Raw genomic sequence first — 25565 nt, forward strand, 5'->3', positions numbered from 1 at the left:
ATTCAATGAAATAATGCATGTAAAGAACTTTGTATGACATTATATCAGTTTTATTATCATTACTTGTATTCACTCCTTATATGAAGGGCTTATGACATCTGTAATTAACCTCTAGAGCTGTGCTCACTTCTGCAGCACATATACCAACCTCTAGGCTAAGATTCTATAATTCTATAACACCAATCTTACATACCTGGAGATTAAACATTTGTGGTATGTGCAAACAGAAAATAATAAAAAACAATATATATTTTTTTAATTGGTTACTATGTGCCAGGTATATATTCCAAGTACTTCTCTTCCATTTATCTATACAACACTGGGTGTGAAAATGGGTTGTAAACAGAGCTGATCAATCTCAAATCACAACGAACCACACTAATGTGATTAACATCCAAATGAACTACCTTATGTATCAATGTATGTATGTATGTAGGCAGGTATGTTAAGTGATTTATATGTATTTTTTTTCAAGTGTTAAGCTTATCAACCATTACATTGTTGAATCCCCAACACTTGACCTTGGGCTTCTATGATGCCTAGCGTGAGTGGTTAAATCAACAAACTAAGAAACTTATTTGAAGAACAACCCAAAGCATTTAATACAGCTCTAAACTGACATATCTAATTCTATGTTTTTTTGTTTTTTTGTTTTTAGAGAGAGAGACGGAGGGCAGGGAGGGGCAGAGGGAAAGCACGAGAGAGGATCTTAAACAGACTCCACACCCAGTGTGGAGCCTGACACGGCACTTGATATCATGACCTGAGCCAGAATCAAGTGTTGGACACTTACCCGACTGAGCCACCCAGGCACCTCAAATTCTATGTATGCCTTAAAAACTACATAAAACAGTAACATCAAAATAGTCTTTAAGCCTTAACCAATGACTATTCCACTATAGCTAACATTCATTGAGTGCTTTACTTTGGGCAGGCACTTTGACAAGCATTTTACCTGCATTTAATCCCCAATACCACTTTCTGAATTGGGAATTCTTTTTATTGCTTTCATAATAAAACTGAGATTTAAGAAAGCTAAATCTACCACATTTGTGGTAAGAGAAAAGAGTTGAGCCAGGACTAAAAAATGACTCAAACTAAATCCAAAGCCCCTTCTCAGGACACCTGGGTGGTTCAGTCAGTTAAACGTCTGCCTTCAGCTCAGGTCATGATCCTGGGGTCCTGGGATCAGTCCCTGCATCAGACTCCCTGCTCAGTGGGGAGTCTGCTTCTCCCTCTCCCTCTGTGTGCTCTCTCTCTCAAATAAATAAATAAAATCCTTATTAAAAAAAAAAGCCAAGTAATTTTTCTGCATTCCTTTCCTACCCTTAAATGTGTGTAATTTTTATAAACTATTAATTTAGTATTAACTTTTTGGCTTGAACACACTTTCAGATTCTCTGAGAAATGAACTGGCCAGGTTAGATAAATAAGAGCAAGAAGAAGAATCAAAGATGGGGGAAACTTGTGGGATCAGAGAAGAAACTTAGGCTGGTGCTGAAGGGCATTTTGGCAGACACTGTCACATGCCTACCCAGTGCCCAGAGCACTTCCCTTCTTTGCCAAAAGAACCTATGATGTGCTCTACTCTTTGATAATTAACCATTAAGAGTGAAAGCCAACTATTATCATCTTCTGCTCTATTTTCCTTGCCACTAGAGTAGCTATGGTTCACATTTTAGCCTGTGAAATATAAGAAGCTTCTGAGGCTTCCAAAAAAAACTTCATTTTCCAGATAAAAAAGAAAGTCATGGCTGCTACTTTCCACCATCTTTTAAAAAAGATTTTATTTATTTATTTGAGAGAGAGAGCAGGAGTGGGGGGAGGGGCAGAGGAGGAGGGAAAGGGCCAAGCAGACTCTGTGCTGAGCGCAGAGCCCAACATGGGGCTCAGTCTCAAGATCCTGAGATCATGACCCGAGCCAAAACCAAGAGTCAGATGCTTAACCAACTGAGCCGCCCAAGCATCCCCCCTGTCCACCATCTTAACTCGAGCATAGAAATGATGTCTGGAACTACAGAAGTCACTTGAGTCTGTTAGAGAAAAGCCAAGCAAAACATAGTTGAACCTCGACATAACTGGACCACTGAACTTGCACTACCTCCCAAGTTTCTTGTTAGATGAGAAAACCACTATTAATCAAAGTTCTTGTTGCTCAGATCCAAAGACATTTCTATCTGATAAAGTTATACCAGCTATGGCTAAATACAGAGATGGAGGTATTAGTAGTACGAGACTTCATAAGTAAACAAAAGCAAAAGATTTATGCCATTTTAGTGTTTAATGAGTTTTGTTTTGTTTTTCCTGCCATATTTAAATGGTTTTTCTAGGTATGGTGCTATGTTCATCGAGAGATGAAAGTTAGCTCCTTAAATGACCCAATAGCAGATAGATCCAGCTTTGTAGTTTGAAGACACAACAATGCCATAAAAAAAAAAAACACAAAGCTAAATATTTCAGAGCACTGAATGATAGCAGAACCAACTAAGGGCTTTGTGGAAAACTGACTCTGGCTCTTCATATGGGTCTAATTCACTGGCCCTTGGTACCTCAGCATGTACTAGGCATGTTTCAATGCAATAGACCCAGCTCATAAAGTTTCCATTTCCACCAGGACTTTTCCTAATGTAAAACCGGACACCCCAGCAACACATTAGCTGTCTGCAAGTGTTAAAACTGTGGTTAAAGCTGAATATTAACAGCATTTCACACTTGTGCTGTCATCTGGATTATATAACAATGTGTAGAGTTTATAAACAGCAACTGCTCATTTTTGTGGTTGGCTTTTTACTGGATGTGCCCAAGAGCCATCTGACTAAATAAGCTGGAAGCAATGAGACTGAGCATAAGGGAGCAGTGGCATTCTTTGGCACATGCAAAACCAAGTCCTGCAGGAACTCACATAAGAGTAGCCTTCTAGAAAAGTCTCCATAACCCTGAGCTATGGCCAAAATACCACAAAAATATAAATGTGAGTTTTCTTGTAGATTGACTCTGCCTTCTGAGGGCATCTCACAAATATTCTATGACACCATTTTGCTCCAAGAATACTGTTGTACCATAATACTAAAATATTGGATAATGGTGTTTTCTAAAGGTAAATCACTTTTAGAAGGTATATATTGAGTAATAAAAGTACCTGTCATAAAAAAAAAAAAATCATTGTTGTATGTATTGATTCCCAAGAACAAAGCACTTCACTTCTGCCTCACAAATGACCTATTATTTCACAGAACGATGGAATATTCTTAGAGATACTTCTGTCATACTAGAGCTGAGAACTGAAGTGAATATAATTGTCTAAGACGATGTCCCAGGGAAAATTTATGGAATTTGAAAAGCAAAAATAATTCAGATGAGAAAAGATGAATAAAGTCACCAAATATTGTACATGGATAACATCTTTAGGGAAGAGCCAGTGGAGGTAGAGTGTTAGATATGGATGAGTGAAGGGTCCTATAATCTACTGAAGACATTGTACTGATATAAATATACAGCTGATTCTTGAACAATGTGGAGTTAGGGAAACCCCTTCAATCCACATCACCAAAAACCCATGTATAACTTCTGACTCTCCCTAAACTTTACTAATCGCCTACTGGAAACCTTGCTGATAACATGAACAGTAGATTAACATAATTCTGTTATATGTATTATACACTGTATTCTTAAAATAAGCTAGAGAAAACAAAATGTTATTAAGCAAGTCATAAGGAAGATATGGTACTGTATTTAACAAGAATAATCCACATATAAGTGGACCAGCATGGTTCAAACATGTGTTGCTCAAGGGTCTTCTTGCAAAACAAATAAATATATATTTTACATATATTTTATATATTATATATATATTTTATATATATTTATATATATATATAAATGTATTGATTCATCATTCAGCAAATATTCACTCAACATTTAATGACTACATTAGAATTCGTGAGAAGAAGCCTATAATGGTGTTTCCATCATTGCTCTTGGCCTGTGGATCTTCTGATATAACCATGGAGTCAAGTTGCGAAGTCATAAAGAGACATAAGCAACAGAAGCCAGTCGAAAGAGGTTCTGTTAGAGCATGGGGTAAAAAGCAAATGCGTTGATTTAATTGAAGATGTGAATCAAGCTTTACTGGGTAAGTTTGAATAGCATTTAGTTCTGGGGTTAGAATGAAAAATAAGAGCTGGCTGACCTCGGGGCATTCACAGTATGCTATGGAGAATGTCTTGCTGCTTTACTCAGATCCTTACATTGCAATCTTTTTATATCTATTCTCTGTGTCTCCGTGTCAAGTCTTATACTTAACTCATGGTTTCAAGGTTTCAGCTTCCTCATGACATTTATCCTGCCCTCTCATAATTCTGACTCTGTACCCATACCCTAGCCCCCACCCCAATATGTCTCCAACCTGATTCTACTTCACAGCCTCCCCTATACATCACTTTCAAAACTTGAGTCATTCCCCTATCCTATCTCCTCCACGTAGCCTGCATCAAATTCCAAAGAGAGGACACTTACTGGACACAGTCCTGTTTTCAGAACAGGACACACCATGGGGTGCTAATATCCTGTAGGTTAGCACTCCCTGGTCTCAAGGACTCTGGCTGGGCCAGATACCATTAACGGATAATGGTTAGTGCAAATGTGGTGTTTAAGGAACCAGTGGGATTTCCAAGTAGTTGGAAGTTCAGGAGTTGGCGAACTTTAGGTAAAGGGCCAGCTAGTAAATATTTTAGGTTTTACAGACCAAGAAGCAATATCTGGGATACTTATATAACAACTTATATAACTTAAATGACAACTAACGTAACTTAGAGTACTATATAACAACCATTTAAAAACATAACAACCATTTTTAGCTTTCAGGGTATAGGCCATAAATATAAAATAGGCCAGATTTGTCCCATAGGCTATCATTTCCCAAACCCCAGTTTACCTTAAGTTGTGGTATTGGAACATACATATTTTACTTCTCAGTATATAAATTAGGAGTTATTCTTTCAGAGGTGATAGGTAGCCTTATTGGGCTCCATCATTCACAGAGTCCATGCTCGCCTTCTGGACTTGGCTTGCACTTGCTATCAAGTGGAATTATGCAACTGGGTTCACCCAGAAGCTGGCCCTGATACATGGATTTGAGAGCAAGTAGTTTATTTAAGAGGTAATACCAGTGAATACTTGTAGGGAAGTGGCAGAGTGATTAAAGAAAGAAGGCAGTTTTTAAAGGTTGTGCTAATAAGGCGGGTATGACTAGAGACCTAGAGCTTAGTCCCCCTGGGAACTCTAGTAGTCCCACAGGATTCATACCTGAGGTCGGGAAGGAAAGATGGCAGAGGAATAGGGGACCCTATTTCAACCGGTCCCCGGAATTGAGCTGGATATCTACCAGACCACTCTGAGCACCCACGAAACCAGCCTGAGATGTAAGAAGATCTGGATGTCTACAAACAGAATATCGCAGGCGGTTGGTTTCGAGGTACGAACTGGGGAGCCGTGATTCCACGGGCAGAGGGCAGATATCGGAGGATAAACGGCAGCAGGAGGGAGCCTGGCCATGGGGACCCTACACCACTGGTGAGCGACAGCCTCGCGCAATGGAGACGGGGCATAGATTCGCAGACTGGTAGTGTTGGGGGGGGGCGGAAAGGACTTTAGGGCAGCCCCCGGGGCAGAGTTGCGCCTGCAAACTGGGAGTGGCTGGCGGTTTTAGAAGCACAAAGGGCAGAAACGTGCCCCGACCTGGAGGCAGGACTGGGAGCGCTGCGGAGGGGCGCACAACCCAGGACGCTGCAGTTTATAGCAGCACGGACAGAAACAGAGATGGTGTGGCCTGGAGAGCTCACTGAAGAACAGACTGTGATCTTTCTGCTCTGAGGCAGAGGGTTGGAAACCGTCTCTTCTGCTCTGACTCACGGAAGAGACGCAGAAAGCCGCCAGGGAAAGCCTCAAGAGAACAAAAGGCCCCAAAACTGATTCCTGCTGAGCCCATCCCATGCCACAGGGGGCAGGGCAACACCGCCCAAACAGGGTTGCCTGAGTAACAGTGCAGCAGGCCCCTCCCACAGAAGACAGTCTAGGAAAACAAGAGGCCAGCAACCCTAAGGCCCCAAGAAAACAGGTGCATCTTGCTTGGGTTCTGGTCAATAATTTGGACTCTATACATTCCCTCAAACACCCATCAACAAAATGACCAGGAGGAGGAGCCCCCAAAATAGAAAAGACTCAGAGATTATGACTTATGCTACAGATTTACAAATAGATGCAGATATAACCAAGATGTCGGAGATGGAATTCAGGCTAGCAATTGTGAAGACAATGGCTAGAATGGAGAAATCAATTAATGGCAACATAGAGTCTCTAAGGGCAGAAATGAAAGGTGAACTGGGAGAACTTAAAAATGCTATCAATGAGATCCAATCCAATCTAGATAATCTAACAGCTAAGGTAAGTGAGGCAGAAGAACGAATAAGCGACCTAGAAGACAATATAATAGATAAAAAGGGAAAAGAGGAGGCCAGGGAAAAACAACTCAGAATCCACGAAAATAGAATCAGAGAAATAAGTGACACCATGAAGCGTTCCAATGTCAGAATAATTGGAATCCCGGAGGGAGTGGAGAGAGAGAGAGGACTAGAAGATGTATTTGAGCAAATCGTAGCTGAGAACTTCTCTAATCTGGGGAATGAAACAAACATTTGCATCCTAGAGGCAGAGAGGACCCTCCCAAGATTAAGGAAAACAGGCCAACACCCCGGCATGTAATTTGTAAAACTTGCAAATCTTAGAACCAAGGAAACCATCTTAAGGGCAGTTAGGGGGAAGAGATTCCTTACGTACAGAGGGAGGAACATCAGAATAACATCAGACTTATCCACAGAGACCTGGCAAGCCAGAAAGGGCTAGCAAGACATATTCAGGGTACTAAATGAGAAGAACATGCAGCCAAGAATACTTTATCCGGCAAGGCTTTCATTTAGAATGGATGGAGAGATGCAGAGCTTCCACAACCGGCAGAAACTGAAAGAATATGTGACCACTAAGCCGGCCCTGCAAGAAATATTAAGGGGGGTTCTATAAAAGGAGAAAGACTCCAAGAGTGATATACAACAGAAATTTACAGGGACAATCTATAAAAACAACATCTTCACAGGCAACATGATGACAATTAATTCATATCTTTCAATAATCACTCTCAACGTGAATGGCCTAAATGCTCCCATAAAACGGCACAGGGTTGCAGATTGGATAAAAAGACAGGACCCATCCATATGCTGTCTACAAGAGACTCATTTTGAACCTAAAGATACATCCAGACTGAAAGTGAAGGGATGGAGATCCATCTTCCATGCCAGCGGACCTCAAAAGAAAGCTGGGGTAGCAATTCTTATATCAGACAAATTAGATTTAAACTAAAGTCTGTAATTAGAGACACAGAAGGACACTATATCATTCTTAAAGGGTCAATCCAACAAGAAGATCTAACAATTGTAAATACCTATGCCCTCAACATGGGAGCAGCCATCTACATAAGCCAACTGTTAACCAAAATAGAGTCATATTGGTAATAATACGTTAATTGTAGGAGACCTCAATACTCCACTCTCAGCAATAAACAGATCATCTAAGCAGAAAATCAACAAGGAAACAAGAGCTTTGAATGATACATTGGACCAGATGGACCTCACAGATAATTTACAGAACATTCCAGCCTAAAACAACAGAATACTCATTCTTCTCGAGCGCACATGGAACTTTCTCCAGAACAGACCACATACTGGGTCACAAATCAGGTCTCAACTGATACCAAAAGACTGATATTATTCCCTGCATATTCTCAGACCACAATGCTTTAAAACTGGAACTCAATCACAAGAAAAAATTTGGAAGAAATTCAGAACACTTGGAAGTTAAAGGCCACTCTGCTCAAGAATGTTTGGGTTAACCAGGAAATCAAAGAGAACTTAAACAATTCATGGAAATCAATGAGAATGAAAACACATCGGTCCAAAACCTATGGGATACTGCAAAGGCGGTCCTAAGGGGGAAATACATAGCCATCCAAGCCTCACTCAAAAAAATAGAAAAATCCCGATTTCACCAACTAACTCTACACCTTAAAGAACTAGAGAAAAAGCAGCAAACGATGCCTAAGCCATGCTTTAGAAAAGAATGTTAATTAAATTTAAGCAGAGATCAATGAATTAGAAACCAGAAACACAGTAGATCAGATCAATGAAACTAGAAGTTGGTTCTTTGAAAGAATTAATAAGATTGATAAACCACTGGCCAGACTTATCTAAAAGAAAAGAGAAAGGACCCAAATTAATAAAATTATGAATGAAAGGGGAGAGATCACGACTAACACCAAGGAAATAGAAACAATTATTAGAAATTATTATCAACAACTATATGCCAATAAACTGAGCAATCTGGATGAAATGGATGTCTTCCTGGAAACCTATAAGCTGCCAAGACTGAACCAGGAAGAAACTGACAACCTGAATAGGCCAATAACCAGTAACGAGACTTTGAAGCAGTGATCAAAAACCTCCCAAAAAAACACGAGTCCAGGGCCTGATGGATTCCCTGGGGAATTCTACCAAACATTCAAAGAAGAAATAATACCTATTCTACTGAAGTTGTTTCAAAAATAGAAACAGAAGGAAAACTTCCAAACTCATTCTATGAGGCCAGCATTACCTTAATCCCCAAGGCAAGCAAAGACCCCATCAAAAAGGAGAATTTCAGACTGATATTCCTGATGAATATGGATTCCAAAATCCTCAACAAAATCCTAGCTGATAGGATCCAACAATACATTAAAAGGATCATCCACCACGACCAAGTGGGATTTATCCCCGGGATGCAAGGGTGGTTCAACATTCGCAAATCAATCAATGTGATAGAACACATTAATAAGAGGAGGGAGAAGAACCATATGGTCCTCTCAATTGATGCAGAAAAAGCATCTGACAAAATACAACATCCTTTCCTGATTAAAACTCTCCAGAGTATAGGGATAGAGAGAACATTCCTCAAGCTCATAAAATCCATCTATAAAAAACCCACAGCGAATATCATCCTCAATGGGGAAAAGCTGAGAGCCTTTCCCTTAAGATCAGGAACACATCAAGGGTGCCCACTCTCATCACTGTTGGTTCAACATAGTACTAGAAGTCCTAGCAACAGCAATCAGACAACAAAAAGAAATAAAAGGTATTCAAATTGGCAAAGAAGAAGTCAAACTCTCTCTTTTCGCAGACAACATGATACTTTATGTGGAAAACCCAAAAGACTCCACTCCCAAATTACTAGAACTCATCCAGCAATTCAGTAATGTGGCAGGATACAAAATCAATGCACAGAAATCAGTTGCTTTCTTATACACTAACAACGCAACTGTAGAAAGAGAAATTAAAGAAACGATTCCATTTACAATAGCACCAAAAACCATAAGATACCTGGGAATAAACCTAACCAAAGAGGTAAAGGATCTATACTCTAGGAACTACAAAACACTCATGAAAGAAATTGAAGAAGACACAAAAAGATGGAAAAATATTCCATGCTCATGGATCGGAAGAATAAACATTGTTAAAATGTCTATGCTACCCAGAACAATCTATACCTTCAATGCCATCCCGGTCAAAATTCCAATGACATTTTTCAAAGTCCTGGAACAAACAATCCTAAAATTTGTATAGAATCAGAAAAGACCCCGAATCGCCAAGGAGATGTTGAAAAAGAAAAACAAAGCTGGGGGCATCACGTTGCCCGATTTCAAGCTATATTAGAAAGCTGTGATCACCAAGACAGCATGGTACGGGCACAAAAACAGACATACAGACCAATGGAACAGAATAGAGAACCCAGATATGGACCCTCAACTCTATGGTCAAACAATCTTTGACAAAGCAGGAAAAAATATGCAATGGAAAAAAGACAGTCTCTTCAGTAAATGGTGCTGGAAAAATTGGACAGCCACATGCAGAAGAATGAAACTCGACCATTCTCTAACACCATTCACAAAGATAAAAAAGTGAATGAAAGACCTCAATGTGAGAAAGGAATCCATCAAAATCCTAGAGGAGAACATAGGCAGTAACACCTCTTTGACATCGGCTACAGCAACTTCTTTCAAGATACATCTCCAAAAGCTAGTGAAACAAAAGCAAAAATGAACTTTTGGGCTTTATCAAGATAAAAAGCTTCTGCACAGCAAAGGAAACAGTCAACAAAACAAAGAGGCAACCCACAGAATGGGAGAAGATATTTGCAAATGACACTACAGATAAAGGGCTGGTATCTAAGATCTATAAAGAACTTCTCAAACTCAACACCCAAAAAACAAATAATCAAGTCAAAAAGCGGGCAGAAGATATAAAAAGACACTTCTCTGAAGAAGACATACAAATGGCTAATAGACACATGAAAAAATGTTCATCATCATTAGCCGTCAGGGAAATTCAAATCAAAACCACATTGAGATACCACCTCACACCAGTTAGAATGGCCAAAATGGAGAGGGAAAGAAACAACAAATGTTGGAGAGGTTGTGGAGAAAGGGGAACCCTCTTACACTGTTGGGAATGCAAGTTGGTACAGCCACTTTGGAAAACAGTGTGGAGGTTCCTCAAAAATTTAAAAATAGAGCTACCCTGTGACCCAGCAATTGCACTACTAGGTATTTACACCAAAGACACAGATGTAGTGAAAAGAAGGGCCATATGCACCCCAATGTTCATAGCAGCAATGTCCGCAATAGCCAAACTGTGAAAAGAGCCAAGATGCCCTTCAACAGACAAATGGATAAAGAAGATGTGGTCCATATAGACAATGGAATATTACTCAGCCATCAGAAAAGATGAATACCCAACTTTTACATCAACATGGATGGGACTGGAGGAGATTATGCTAAGCGAAATAAGTCAAGCAGAGAAGGTCAATTATCATATGGTTTCACTTATTTGTGGAACATAAGGAATAGCATGGAGGACATTAGGAGAAGGAAGGGAAAAATGAGGGGAATGGAATTGGAGGGAGAGATGAACCATGAGAGACTATAGACTCTGAGAAACAAACAGGGTTTTAGAGGGGAGGGGAGAGGGGGGATTGGTTAGCCTGGTGATGAGTATTAAAGAGGGCATGTACTGCATGGAGCACTGGGTGTTATACGAAAACAATGGATCGTGGATCACCACATCAAAAACCAATGATATATGATGACTAACATAACATAATAAAATTAAAAAAAAAAAAAAGAATTCATACCTGAGTGTCTCATGCCGGGTGAAGGAGCTGAGGTATTTATGCCCCACCTCCCATCAGCCACTGGTTGGGGGACTCCCAGCATTATTTCTCTAATATGTCTATGCTGCCTGATATTCAGACAACCACGAGCTTCAGCTAAAGAGATTTATAATATTCTATATAGGAAGGATGTAAAAAGGATAGGATGAAAATATTCGCATGAACAAGACTGTTTTTCAATAAAACCTCTCATTTTCTACCTATTCGCCCCAACCTGCATTTGATGCCAAAAAGCATAGACTTGCATAAAACATCCCCATTATCAACGGCCTTCTAAGCAGAGGGTTACTTAACCTGCTGGGTGATCTTATTAAGCTTCTTCCCCAAGTTTCTTTCTCTTTTTACATTTTTTATCTTGTTTTCTCTCCTATAAAATGGGTTAATATCGCCCTGAGAAATCACCTAGTTTTTCTGAGGATAAAATGTGATATTAAAAGCCATGTGCTAAATCTGGCACACTGTAGATGCCCAAGAATTGTTATTCCACCTTTCTTCTTCCCACCCACTTATCCTAGAGGACTTCTATGATTTTCCTATCCCATTTGTGATTAGGAATCCTTTTGTGCACCAGAGGCTAGAAATCCTGCACTGATTGGAATATGGCAGCCATTCAAAACTCCACTGTCTGTTCTCACTAAGTTCATCTGACCCAATGGGAATGGAGAATCTCAGACTGCTCCATGGGTCATTCTGGAAAATTCCAAATTGAAACTTTCTTGAGAAAAGAGACATTACCTCAGAACTTCCACATGTAGCCATTATGGCATTTCTGTTTATGTGAATGGATATTTTCACCAGTTATTGGAAAAATGCTAAAGCTCGGATCCAGGGCAATAAAGGCAACCCACTCAACCATCAGCTTATGGGATTATGAAAAATATACTTGAAATTAGACAAATGCTCCACCAGGAATTATGGCCAGAACAAATTATCATTTCAAAAAAAAAAGGAAGATAAAGAAACAACAGATTGCTGTCATTTTTCCTTCTTGCCAGTGTCTTTGAAAGATAGACTAGAAGTCTCCAATGAATACCTTAAACTCCAAATGACCATGAAGAGATAAAGGAAGCCTCACGCCTTGGCTGATTGGATGGATGAATGAGTATGCAAGGTTTTTTATTTTTTTCTTCTGTAAATAAATCAGTGGAATAGTAACTGAGGAGGGCTTCTTGAAGGGTAGGCATTTGAAGAAAACAATGAAGGATGAGCAATTAGAAGTGAAGTTTGGGGAGAGGATATTTTTGATTAAAAGGAAAGGACAGAGAAAGGCACAGAGAGAACAAAGAAAGTACCATTCATCTCCCATGTGAAGAACCGTCTCTTCACTTTCACATTCCAGCTGGAAGAAGCAAGAGTTTTCTTTTTTTTAAAATAGAAATCATAAAACTAAAAAAATGTTCTTAAATCTTGTTTCTAATAACATTTTCTTATTTATTAACATATTATTCATTTCTCTTTAAAGAATATTTACTTTGGATAAAAATGAGCATATGCTCAATTTTAAACTAGCATAATTCCATAACCTAATGCAACAATTTTTACTTTCCCTTTGTCTCCACTGTTCTTGTCCAGATAAACTCACATTTATGTAATTATACCAGAGTGTAGATGCTATTTGATATTCCTTTTAGACATTATTTTGTAAATGTTTTACCATTATCTTTACAATTGTTATAATTATTCATAACATTCCATTCAGTGAAGAAACCATAATTTAGTTGGATCACTAGAATGTTTCAATGCTTTTGTTTTTGTACATAAATCTGCAAAGAATATCTCTATTAATATGGCCTCTTTACTTCACTTAGTTTCTTTCTTGAGGATAAATTCCTATGAGTGACATTATTGGATCAAAGGATATTATCTTTATTGTGGTTCTTGATACATACTGCTAATTGTAGTCACAAAACAATTACCAGCTACACACCCACCAGTAGTACATTAGTGTACTAATTTCACTGAGCTCTGACAGCAATGGGTACTACCATTTTTTTAAATTATTGAATAATTTAGCAGGTATACAAATAATCCAAAGAATCTTAACTTTAATGAACTATTCCACTACTACTAATTAAGTCTACACAGGGATTGTGGTGATAATTCATTTAGAAAATACTTGTTGAACATTGTTTTTGTTCTCACTCCATGCGTTAAGAACAGAAGGGAAAGACAGGCATGAGGAGAGAGGTAACCAGGGTTTTGGATACATAAGGCCTCTGGGCCCTGGTGAGGATTCTGACTTTAATTTCAGTGCTGTGGGCAGCAACTGTAAGGGAATAAATGATTTTATTTGATCCCTCTCCATCAGGCACTTTTAAGAAATCTTAATGAAGACGTTAGAATCAAGGGCTGGCCCCCATCCCCCAAACAGGCTTGTCCCTAACCCCATGCCCACCATTGTGCAGAGACCACAGTGCCATCCTCCAATCCTTCGGGACAGCACTCTCCATCTCAAAACAAAAAGAAAGGAGGGCACCAAGGGACCCCCTCCCCCTTAAGCAGTGCATCCAACCTCATTTTATCCTAACAAGAATCCTGTAAAGCCAGTCCCGTTTTTACAGATGAGAAAACTGAGGCCCAATGTACTCATTTTGGAAAGACCTTCTGTTTATCTTTCTTACTGAGGGAAAGAAGTTTAGAAGCCACGGCATCCTCAAGGAGCTCTGACAGAATTAGAACCATTTTTACCCTGCCTTTCATTTTTAAATCTCCAAGCTATCTTCACTATTTTCACCTTACAGACACCAGGGCATCCATGCTTCACAAGACTGGCCCATCGGCTGAACTGGTCACCACCTACAACCTTCACCCCTCTCATGTGCATTAGAACTTCCAAACAAGGTTGCCTGGATCTGAGGAGAGTAAATCCACAGAACTAGGAATACGTGAAATTGGAAATCCAAATCTATATTGTCTCCTATGATTTTGAACTAGCTCCCTCTGCTCCCTGGATCTCAATTCCTCAAACATGCCAGGCAAGGACAGGGGATAAACCAGAGGATCTCCAGGGATCACTCCCATTTCAATGATCTATAACAAAACTTTCCCAGTGGACTGCACCACCAGGAAGGAACAAGGCTGAGAGCTATTTCTCCCCAGAAATGTGATTCTATAGTTTCAGTTTCCTGGAACAACTGAAGAGTGTGGTAATAGAATCCATGGAGAGAGACTTTATGTGGCTAATATTCCAAAGCTTTCGAAGTGCAGTAATAAACAGAGCACATCTTGGTGACACAGAAATTACGAGGCAGAGACCATAATAATAGCTCATGTCTGCTTCTATTCACCAGAACAGACAAGAGACGCTTCCACTCCCAAGACATCAGAGCAAGAGAAAAAGAAATAATTCCATTAGTTGCCACCACATGTATTTTGCTTTATACTACTTTTTTTTCCCTGCCACCCACTAAAGGGAAACCCGATCATCTGCAGAAGGTGCCTTATGTCTAGGAGTAAGTGGTGGTTAATTAACTGAATCATATGAAGCTAGACGTCATGCTTTCCATGCTGGAAAGCAAAGCTCCTGTTTACTAGGCATCCTTGGTTTACAGTAACATACAATCAATAACTGGGAGACAACTTTGAGTATGTCACACTGTCAAAAGATTTCCCAGATTCTGAAAGTTTCAAGAAAACCAGATGATCACATTAGCCAGACTTACTTTCTTATCTCCCGCATCTCAGCATTCCTGTCCCTGAAATAATTCTTGGGAGATTTTTATCTAACTTCTGCTGAATATACCAACATGGAACTTGGCTACTCTACTGTTTTGTGATTCTTCCCATTCCATTTTGTGTGACAGTTTCCAAGTATCAGAGTGAGGTATGCCGTCTTGGTCCTGTTGGAGCCAGGCAGGAAGCATTTATTCTTTGACTGCGTGGCTGTTCAAGGTCATGGAATGAGCCTGATACATCTAAGTCTTCTTTTCCCCGTGTTAAGCATGTGCAATTCCTCCCCCATTCCTGGCTGGACAAATCTCAGATCCTGTCCTCATCTCCCTTATGCTTCCCGAAGTGGTACCACCTGCCCATTGCACACTCTAAAAAGAAGACACACTACACTTAACACCTCCAATGTGGGCTGTGTCAGAGAAAATGATTGCAACTATCTCCTCATTAATCGGCACACTCCAACTCTATTAACTTCCCCAAGCCTGCTTTGTCTTTTTTTCAGCAACTGTGGCATGCATTTGGCTTGTGTTTAGTCCTGCTGTCAGTTTGTGAGCTTTGCTCTCTCTAAGGCATGAGAACGGATATGCTGAGAATCAGTTGCTGGGTCACTACAATGGAGGACAGAACAGAGCCTCCTGACAAAATCATGAATCAGCCTAGACTGACCTTCCTTTTTGCTGTTCTTGCCCTTCTCTGTCTTTTCCACCCCAACAAACCTGCTGAGATTCTCCCCAAGGTAGCAAAGGTAATGGTTGGGAGCTTGGCCTGTGGAGCCAGCCTGCCCAAGGGTCACATCCCAGCTCTGACATTTGCCAGCTTTGTAGATTTCTGAAACTCACTTAATATCTTTGTGTCTCGTGTATAAAATAATAGTGCCTCCCTCACTGTGTTTGTACGAGGATTTAATGATTTAATGTGTGTAAACCACTTAGGACAGTGCTTGGCAAATATTGAGTGTTGCCTGGACTATAGCCCTAGCATGGAATTAGGGACAATCAGGCCTGGGGGACAAGACACCAAGGGTACAATCATTACCCAGGCTCTAGGAACCCATGCCACTTTAGGCTTGTCATGTTTTCTTTCAGACCTTCAATTTCTCCATCTATAAAATGGGGAAAATCAGAGATGATGCCTACGGTCTATCTCTTTCACTTATCAAATGATGATTGTTTGCAAGTCTTCGATGGTCTGGCCCCTGGCATGGGTGGAAAAGCATCCCCAGCCTTGTTGGTAGGTGACAAAAGCTGAGATCTGACTCCTCTTGTAGGGGTTGCTTTTATCATCCAGATAAAATGTAAAGGCAAAATGTTGTGTAATTATGGAAGGCAAATTTGGGAAGACTTCTAAGGACAGTGGCATCTTTCCTAAGCCTCCTTATATCATATCACATAGGCAGACTTCTCACTCCGCAAGCTGCTGTCATTGGGAACATGGGGAAGTATTGCTAAGAACAGCCTGGCAGTCAGGGATAAAAGACTGTGTCATTTTGAGGACTGAAATAGAGAAAAGACTCAACTTTTCATGGAAATACTTGGCTTTGCATGGGCTTTTGAAAACCCACACAATAAACACAGTGGAAAAGGCAATGCACCATGGCAGAAGGCCAGAGGTCTGGGGCTGCCTCAGTTACAAAACCAACACGGCGCTTAATTAACCTTGGCCATATGTCTGAACCAACCAGAGATGCAGCCTCTTACTTGGCGCAATGGGATAATAATGCCATGGATGTGAAGACATCATGAAAGCAGGGAAGGACGCTGACTCAGTGGCACTGAGGTTCCTGATCCTCCAAGGCTGGAAGACCTATCCTACAACCTCCTCCATCATTTAGTTCCTGAAGATAGATAAAAAGATGCAGCCACTCTAAAAGATCGAAGTGGATTTCTTTTCTCTCCCTGCTCTATGCCCTTCAATGGCTCCCTTGACATCTATAACTCTTTGTGGTACTGCTCACTATCACTCAGTATGTGGCTAGTAATACCTTTTATGATCTGACCATCTCATCTCCTCAGCCTCCTCTCTCGAACACCTGCTTTGAAGTCTAGGATCTAGTTGACTGATCTTCTAATTTCTTGAACATTCTGCAACATTTTCTCTCCCTTTTACCAATATTACCTCTTCTGTTTAGCTCGTTCCTAATTATCCTCCTCAAGTCCCAGCTTTTTACCTCTTTAACCCTTTCCCGCCAAATCAGCTAAGCTATGTGCCCCCAAAGCCTCTGTACTCCTTCACCATGGTCCTCACCACCGTCGATTGGAACTACTTGTTTAATCTGTTTCCCTCCACCCTGGACTATGTGAATCTTTGTGCAGAGACCAGATACGTCTCTTTGATTTTCAGTATCCTCAGTGCTTGTCAAAAAGACTCACGTATGTTGTCACTCAATAAATACAAATGACTTGCCTGTTAAAGGTAGATGGCATCTTTTCTTGGTGTTCTATAAAGCCCTTCCCGTCACCAAAACCCAACTCCCTTTCTTTTTTGCTTCTTGATATATCCTCATAATTCTCCTTATTTCCAGGACTCCTCCCTGGCTTGAAGAACCATTTCATTTCAACTCTCCTTATAATAGTTAACTTCAATATCACTTCCTCCAGGAAGGTTCTCTGACTTAGTTCTCAGGCAGTGAGGCATTTCCTCCATCCTGCAACTGGTTTACATGTCTACCGAAAAGAATTACTATATAAATTACTTGTTTACATGCCTACCTCCACCACTAACTTCTAAGGCCTGCGAGTGCAGAAATCTGTTCATCTTTGTTTCCCTTCACTCAGGAGTGTCTGAAAGATGAAAATGTCAAGTGTCTACAGGATGAGAGACCCACTAATTCTGGAAAGGGCTCAGACTACCTGACCCTCATTCCTTCTTTCAGTCAACAAATATTTCTTGAGTTTGCTCATTCTAGTCATAGAGTCTCCGTGGAAAACAAAAGCCACTCTGTGATCACTTTGAGATAGGGAGCTTATACTCACCACTAATGATATTTTCACTTACTGGTCTCCTAAACTTGCTATTACCTTCCTTCTAAAAGACCTCAGGAGAAGTAGACTTATTTAATTTTGCCACAGAGTGAATGAAATCCCACAAAGTATAGGTGTTCCATAGTAAAAACTTAGCTGAAATTTGTGACCACCATGCTATTATGAGACTACCTTTTAGTGTGTTTTCTCGATTGCAATATGCCAACTGGCAAAGTACAGCACTGACTGAAATAAACTCTATGGTCATCAAAAGTCCATCAGCGATTACTTGGAGGACTAAAATGGGGATGTGGGAAACCCCCAGAGCCACAAGGCTTTCTGCTTCTTCTCATGGGAAGACTCTGTTAATGGCACTGTTCCTGTCCTCCCAAGCTTAGGCTGCTCATGCAGACTCACTGCAAACTCTTTCTGTTTTAACGTCCAGTGATTAATTACCCCCATGATCATGAGAGAGTCAGAAAATAATATAACACTGATTTGGAAAAGCCATTACCCTCTTTCTAGGAATCAAAGCAACACTATGAGGGATCAGGTTACACAGAAATGGATTTCGGATTAGTCACAAAACTGGCTTGACTTGGCCAAACTCAGATTACAGGTTACATTTCTGAAAAGAAAGAGAATAAGATTTTTGGACCCATTGCTTAGAATCTCTTAACCAAGACAGCTTGTCATTAAATCAGTTCGTGGAACATCAGAGTATGTCACGGATCACTTTGCTTTAGACACAGGACAACATAATTGAGTCATTGGAACTAAACAGCATCACCGTGTTTAAAATCCTGGCTCAGCCACTTACCAACTGTGGAGCTTTGGTAACTTTACTTGATTTCCCTGGGCCTCAGTTTCTCTAAAACATGGATGGCGGTAACAGCCACCAGGCAGGGCTATTGGGAAGATCAAATTATGCTCTGGAGGCACTGGTGTCTGGCACAATAGGGTCCGTTAACATTAGTTCCCTAGCATGCTCTAAATGTGAATCCTTCTCATTTATAGAAGGCCAACAGGAGATAATCCAGGGTGAAAATCAAGTCTAGGTATCTTGAAACACTGTGTTATGTAATGTTTACTAAGGAAATCAACCAGTTCCATCCCTCCCTCACGCCAGTCCCCTCTAACTCACTGACTGCTTCTCTGAACCTCAACTCCTCATCTGTAAAAGGCAGGCATAAGAAGTCTCTCGATGATTACTGTGACGCTCTCATGAAGTAGCCCTTATAAAGGACTTCACTTAAAGCCACGGCAAGTACTAAATAATACTGGCTGATGGACAGCATTAGCATGAATGTTTCTGATTCACACCAATTATGCCTTCCTTCTCAAGTATAAATATGAGTGTCACTGGCAATGTGAAGCAGTGGATGCTGATGATTTTTGATCTTCCCAGTGCCAAAAATCAAAATCAAAACACATCAGAATCATATGAATCCATGACCATTTAAATGGTTGTATAGGGTTACTCAGTTGGTTAAGCGTCCAACTCTTGATTTCGGCTCAGGTCATGATCTCACATGATCCTCACATTCAGTGAGGAGCCTGCTTAAGGTTCTCTCTCTCTCTCTCTCCCTATGCCCCTCCCTCCATCCAATAAATAAATAAATAAATAAATCATAGCCTAGACACGTGCTTGAGACCCTGGTTTTCAGACTTCCAGGGCTGGGAGTTCCTAACTTCCAAGAACTCACATTGTAAAAGGAAATGAAACACATTAAGACATAATCTCTTCCCCTTCTTCATCACTTAGGGAAAAAATTAGATCCCCGCTGAAAATGATGGGAAATCATTTCAATCATGGGAAAGGACTGATTTCTCTGTAGCCATGGTAATGGGTAACCATCTGAACTGCTCTTAAACCTGTTGAATTGATCAACAACTCCCCTCCATGGGCCTACTTTGTCAGGCAAATCAATTAGTGACAGCCCCTGGCTTTGGAAAGCCAGCTTATCAGGAACTGACTCCCTCTAAGAAACACACGTCTGAGTGTCAGTCAACAGCAGTCTCCCCCAAATAACCTCCCGTATGCAGATGTCAGGATACATGGACCTCTAAAAATCCACCAGCCCCTGGACAACACACTTCCCAGCACCCTGTAAGATGCACTGCCCACTCTGTTGGGTCCGGCAAGCCTTAGCAGCATACTTCTCCCTAATTGAGAGCCATAAATTCAGTGCTGCCTTCCAATCTGAGATGGTGTGAGATAGTGAATGATGATCTCTTGATCCTTTCACACTACTATACACTTTAGATAAAATTTATTCCAGACAGATTAGTATTAAAACGCATGTGAGTGTATGTGTTTCAATGACCGTAAAAGCATTAGAACAAAACACGTGTTTCCACCGTGGGACTGATCTCACAACCCTGAGATCATGACCTGAGCTGAAATCAAGAGTCAGAGGCTCAACCAACTGAGCCACCCAGGTGCCCCAAATATGTTTTTAAATATAGTTTTTACCGTAACAAAAGTCTTTTTTAAAAGAAAAAAATTTTTGAATGGCACCAAAGGCAGAAACTAAAGCAGGATATGCTAGTGGTAGAACTTAAACTTCGGTAGGGTAAAATGACACACCACCACCACCACTACTAAAATCGACCCCACCACCAGTACCATCACCAACAGAAAACAACATGACCAACAGCAACACCAGAACTAACAGCCCCAGCAGCATCAGCTCCCGCCACGATCACTATTATAAACAGAACTAAAAGCACCAGCAGCATCAGCTCCCGCCACGATCAGCATTATAAACAGAACTAAAAAGCAAATGACAGAAAGAAGGGAAAATACTTCTAATATATGGGATAAGGATTAATGTTCTCCATATATAGAGAGCTCTTAAAAATCAGTAAGGAAAGAAGCGGAGGTAGATTTAGCAAGGTCAAAGGATACAAAAGGAACCACAAAAGAAAGAAATGCAAATAGCAAGAAAAAAGGAGAGAACAAAGTATAACAGATTAAAAAGAAACTTCTATGTTAACAATAGTCAGAGAAATGTCTATTTTAAAAGATGAGCAATGCCTATTTTTTTTTATCAAAACTGTTGAGAACATATATTTTCATATGCATCTGGTGGAAAGTAAATTGGTCTAATCTTCCTGAAAGGCTATTTGGAAACGTAAATTAAATGCCACAAGAATATTTGATTTATATACTCTAATTCTACTTCTAGGAATTTATCCCAAGCAAATAATCAGAAAATAGCTAAAGTATTTTCAAAAATGTTTAGTACAATATTGTTCGTAATAATGAAAAATGGAAACAACTCTAATATACCTCAGTGAAGGGGTGCCTTAATAAAGTACTACATGTCCATGGAGGCAAAACATAGACCACTCTGGAATGCCTAAAAAACTATGTAAATGTGCATTTATTGATATGGCAAAACGTACCCAATATGTTATTAAGTGAAAAAGATTAGGTTGCAATATAATCTCATTTTTGTAACATACAATTCACATACATGTATATTCATTCTCTCATTCAACAACAAAAAAATGTGTATCCTCTGTTTTGTGGAAGGCAATGCTCTAACCATTGAAGAAAAGCCAATATACTATGCAGATGTGGCCCTAAGCTCATGGAGCCCTGAAATACCCTGAGACCACCTGACTAGAGCATCTGCATCTTCAATTTCCATTTCCTCTCTTCTCTCTCCTCCTCGCATCTCCCCTCCCCTCCTCTCCTTTCCGTTCCTTGCCTTTTATCATATCATCCTCCTCCTCATATTAGCCATGAAAATCCTTGCCCTTGAACTGGTTCCCAATAGAATGCATTGCCCTGAGATTATAACAAGCCATTGGTCTTAATAATGGATCACAAGCCAGTGGTGATTGGTTGCACCTCACCCTTACTTGCCTCAGTAGCTGTGTTCGTGCCAAGCTTTGAACAGAAAAGCTCAAAACAGGCCAGCCTTAGCCAGGGAGGAAAGTGTACTTAATTTCATGTCAAAACGTATCATCTTTCTGAAAGTCAAGTTCCTTAAATGCCTGGAAGGGTAAGGTAACATCATGTAATTTTTATTAGATTTCTCCACTAAGGGATTTTTCTTATTCCTCCCTGCTGATACAGCTTTTGTATACACACATGTATTAGCTCTGTCCCAAAACTCTGGAGAGATCAAAAACCTCCTGAAGTCAGTGGGCTTTGTGCAGCTTTGTACAGTGCTGCACAAAGCCCACTGACTTCAGGGAGTTTTTGATCTCTCCAGAGTTTTGGGACATATTCTTGCATATATATTTGAAGGGGATGCTGAATCGGTGTTAGCCTCAAGCAGGGGGTAGGACCCAGACTCCTAAGCCAAATGCAAAGCACAACAGGGCAAACTGAGATGCTGACTTGGAATGGTGGCGGGGGGGTTGGTTAACAAGGATGTAATAAAGACATGCAGCAAAATGAGGGCAGACACAGCACAGGAAAAAGACAGCAGACATGAAGTGCTCAGAGAGCAGGATATATTCTGTGCAGTTTCCAGCAAGCTTGGAGAGTTTGCTCTGGGTCAAATAGCTGCTGATGATGTTAACAAGATTCTGTGGCCTCAGATCCAAGCTCATTAGAATCTATTACTTCTGTCTGCTCACTCCTATAAAGCACCAGTTTTCTGGTGAAGTTCAAACTGTAATAGATGTGAATAATGGTGCATTGAGCATGGAGGTGCAAATACCTCTTCAAGATAGTGATTTCATTTCCTTCAGATGTATACCAGAAGCGGGATTGCTGGATGCACTCCTACTGTTCATTGCGGTATTATTCACAAGAGCCAAACACATGGAAACAACCTAAGTATCCACCAGTAAATGAATGGATAAAGAAAATGTGGTACACACACACACACACACACTGGAAATTATTTAGCCATGAGAAAGAAGGAACTCCTGCCATTTGCAGCACGTGGATGAACCTGGAGGGCGTTATGGTAAATGAAGTAAGTCAGAGGAGAAAGACAAATACTGCATGATCTCACTTACGTGTGGAATCTAAAAAAGCCAAACTCCTAGAAACAGAGAATAAAATGGTGGTTGCCAGGGATGGGGCGGGGGGGGCGATGGTGGGAAATAGGGAGATGTTGGCCAGAGGGTACAAACTTAAAGATATAAGATGAATAAGTTCTGGGGATCTAATGCATAGCATGGTGGCTGTAGTTAACAATACTTAATTATATATTTGAAAGTTGCTCAGAAAGTCTTAAATGTTCTCACCACATACACACAAAAATAAAGGTAATTGTGTGAGGTGATTGATGTGTTAAAACTAACTTTCTTACAGTAATCATTGTGCAATATGTACATGTATCAGATCATCACACTGTATATCTTAAACTTACATGATGTTTATTTCAATGATGCCTCAACAAAACTGGGAAAAAAGAAAACCCTATACTTAAAAAAAAAAAAAAGATGCAGTATGTGGAAACTGATTCAGATCCCTGGTTTCATGTTTCTCAAAATCTGGGATGCTGCTATTAGGGGAGCACATGGATGCCACGACCACATGGAAACACCTTGCCTAACACAGTGAGAACATGACTCCCTTCTCAGTTCTCCTGGTTGCTAAGAAGAAAGATCAGTCGGGTGCTTGTGCTATTATTCCTACCTCTCTGTTATTTGCTAAGCAACATTGTTAACAGGGAATGAGCTTCAAGCTCAGAGTCTTCTAGCAGGAAAGATTATCTAGTTAGAACATACGGACTTTTTTGATGTTATATATCTATTCTTTTTTATGTCCTACCTTCACAGAATAATTCTGGTCTTCTCTTCACAGTCCTTTTATAAAGGTAAAGATATTTCTTTAAATAATAACTACTTAGGCAGCCATGAAAATAAGGCGAAATTCATGGACATGTTAGAAAAATAGCTGAATGTGGCAAAAAGAAAAATTTGAAAAATTTAAAGGAGAACACATTCCTGACCCTCTGCTCCTACCAATTTATGACATCTGTCCCCCTGGAATGGTCTATCTCGGCCTGACCACTGACGTGCTTTCGTGCGTTGGTCCCCCTCGTCTTGGTGGCTGCATTCGTTCTCAGTCTGCCCAGGGTCTGCGTGCAAGAGTCACAGCTCCCCTCAGCCCAGTGCACAGAAGAGCTGGTCCGTGCTCTTCCAGCTGTTCAGGGACTTACAACTAGAGTTGGCTTGTTCCAGATGCTGTGGGGCAAAAGCAGAACCTGATCAACAGCCTAACCCACCGAGTGACCGTGTGGAGAAAAGCCGTCTGCTGAACTATGTAAATCAAGACTTTCGTGTAGCCACTCAGATTTGGGGGTGATTTGTCTTTGGGGGTCTCTTACTTGGAAAGCAAGTCTGAGACTGAGACTGGCACAGAGAGTATTTGTTGGGCAATGCTCTCCAAAGACACCTGTGGGGCAAGGGAAAGAATCGAACCTGGGCAGGAGAGAAGGTGGGCTATGGTACACTCACCCCCAGGGCGCAGCTGACTCCACCAGAAGCTCTGAAGTCGTGGGGGCCTCTTCTAGTTGTCCCCAGTGGGAGACGGGGGTGGGCCTTTCTGCCTCCAAACCAATTAGTCACTGAATGAAAGCTGCCCCCAGGAAGCAGTTGTGATGTTTGTGAGGTGACCTTCAGCCAAGGGCAAACCCTGGACAGGACTGAGCTGGAAAACAAAGTTCTTCGGTCCTGAAAAGGAATCTGGGAAATGCATGTCTGGATCCACGCAGGGCCTAACCCCATCAATTCTGACTTCTATGCAGAGGTTAAGAACTTCCGCATGTTACAATGTTGCAAGTGGCAGAATTGGGATTCAAATCCACATCTGCCTGACTCCTAAATTTTAACATTGTATTCAACTATCTACCTATCTAAACATCATACCTGGCCTATCTTTTGTTTGGAGGCCAGTTAGTGGGGTCATTGCCATTTATTAGGGATTTTCTTAAGTGCTGTATTTATATTAAAATCTTGAGGGATGAGTATGTTCCTTATCGTGCGGAAGGCAACCAGAGCTTGGAGAAGATAAGCTATTTTTCCTGGTTGAATGGTTAGTAAATGAGATGTGGATCCTGGAAGGCTTTACTCTAAGACCGACATTCTATTCCTCAACACTGTGGGTCCAAGCAGAGGCTCGAAAGGCAAAGTAACAAGGCTCAGGTCTCTGGGAATGGGCGGCTTATCCATTCTCCCCTGCATGACCACTGACATTCGATTAGGAGGGGATACCCCTTTTAGAAGCTTCATAACTAAGCCTTTTCCAGATCACCCATTTCTTTAACTTTATGAGTGTAGCTGCTGGAGTGCCTAATCCCCTCCTGACATTCTAGAGAGAGATGAGCTTTCCTTTATTAGTGTGCCTGTTAAAGTACAGAGATCAAGACACCTGGTTGGCGGTCTTGATCCTACTACTCTCTGATGAACTTGGACAACTGGGTTTTCTGGACCTCGAAGACAAGGGATTTGGACACCATATATAGGTTCTAAATGATATTTTCTTATGCAGATTCAATGTGTCAAGCATTTGCAGAGTCTGTACTATGTGCTAAGCACTGGACTGGGTCTTATACATTGTGCCAAAGATTTTTAAAGCTGCCTTAACCCGTCAGACAATTCTTTTCAATTGACAAGCAATAAGTAGCTTATTCCAAATAACAGCAGAGG

Source organism: Mirounga leonina, unplaced genomic scaffold, assembly GCF_011800145.1.
Source record: "Mirounga leonina isolate KUSES-001 unplaced genomic scaffold, KU_Mleo_1.0 Mir_165, whole genome shotgun sequence".
Lineage (NCBI taxonomy): Eukaryota > Metazoa > Chordata > Mammalia > Carnivora > Phocidae > Mirounga > Mirounga leonina.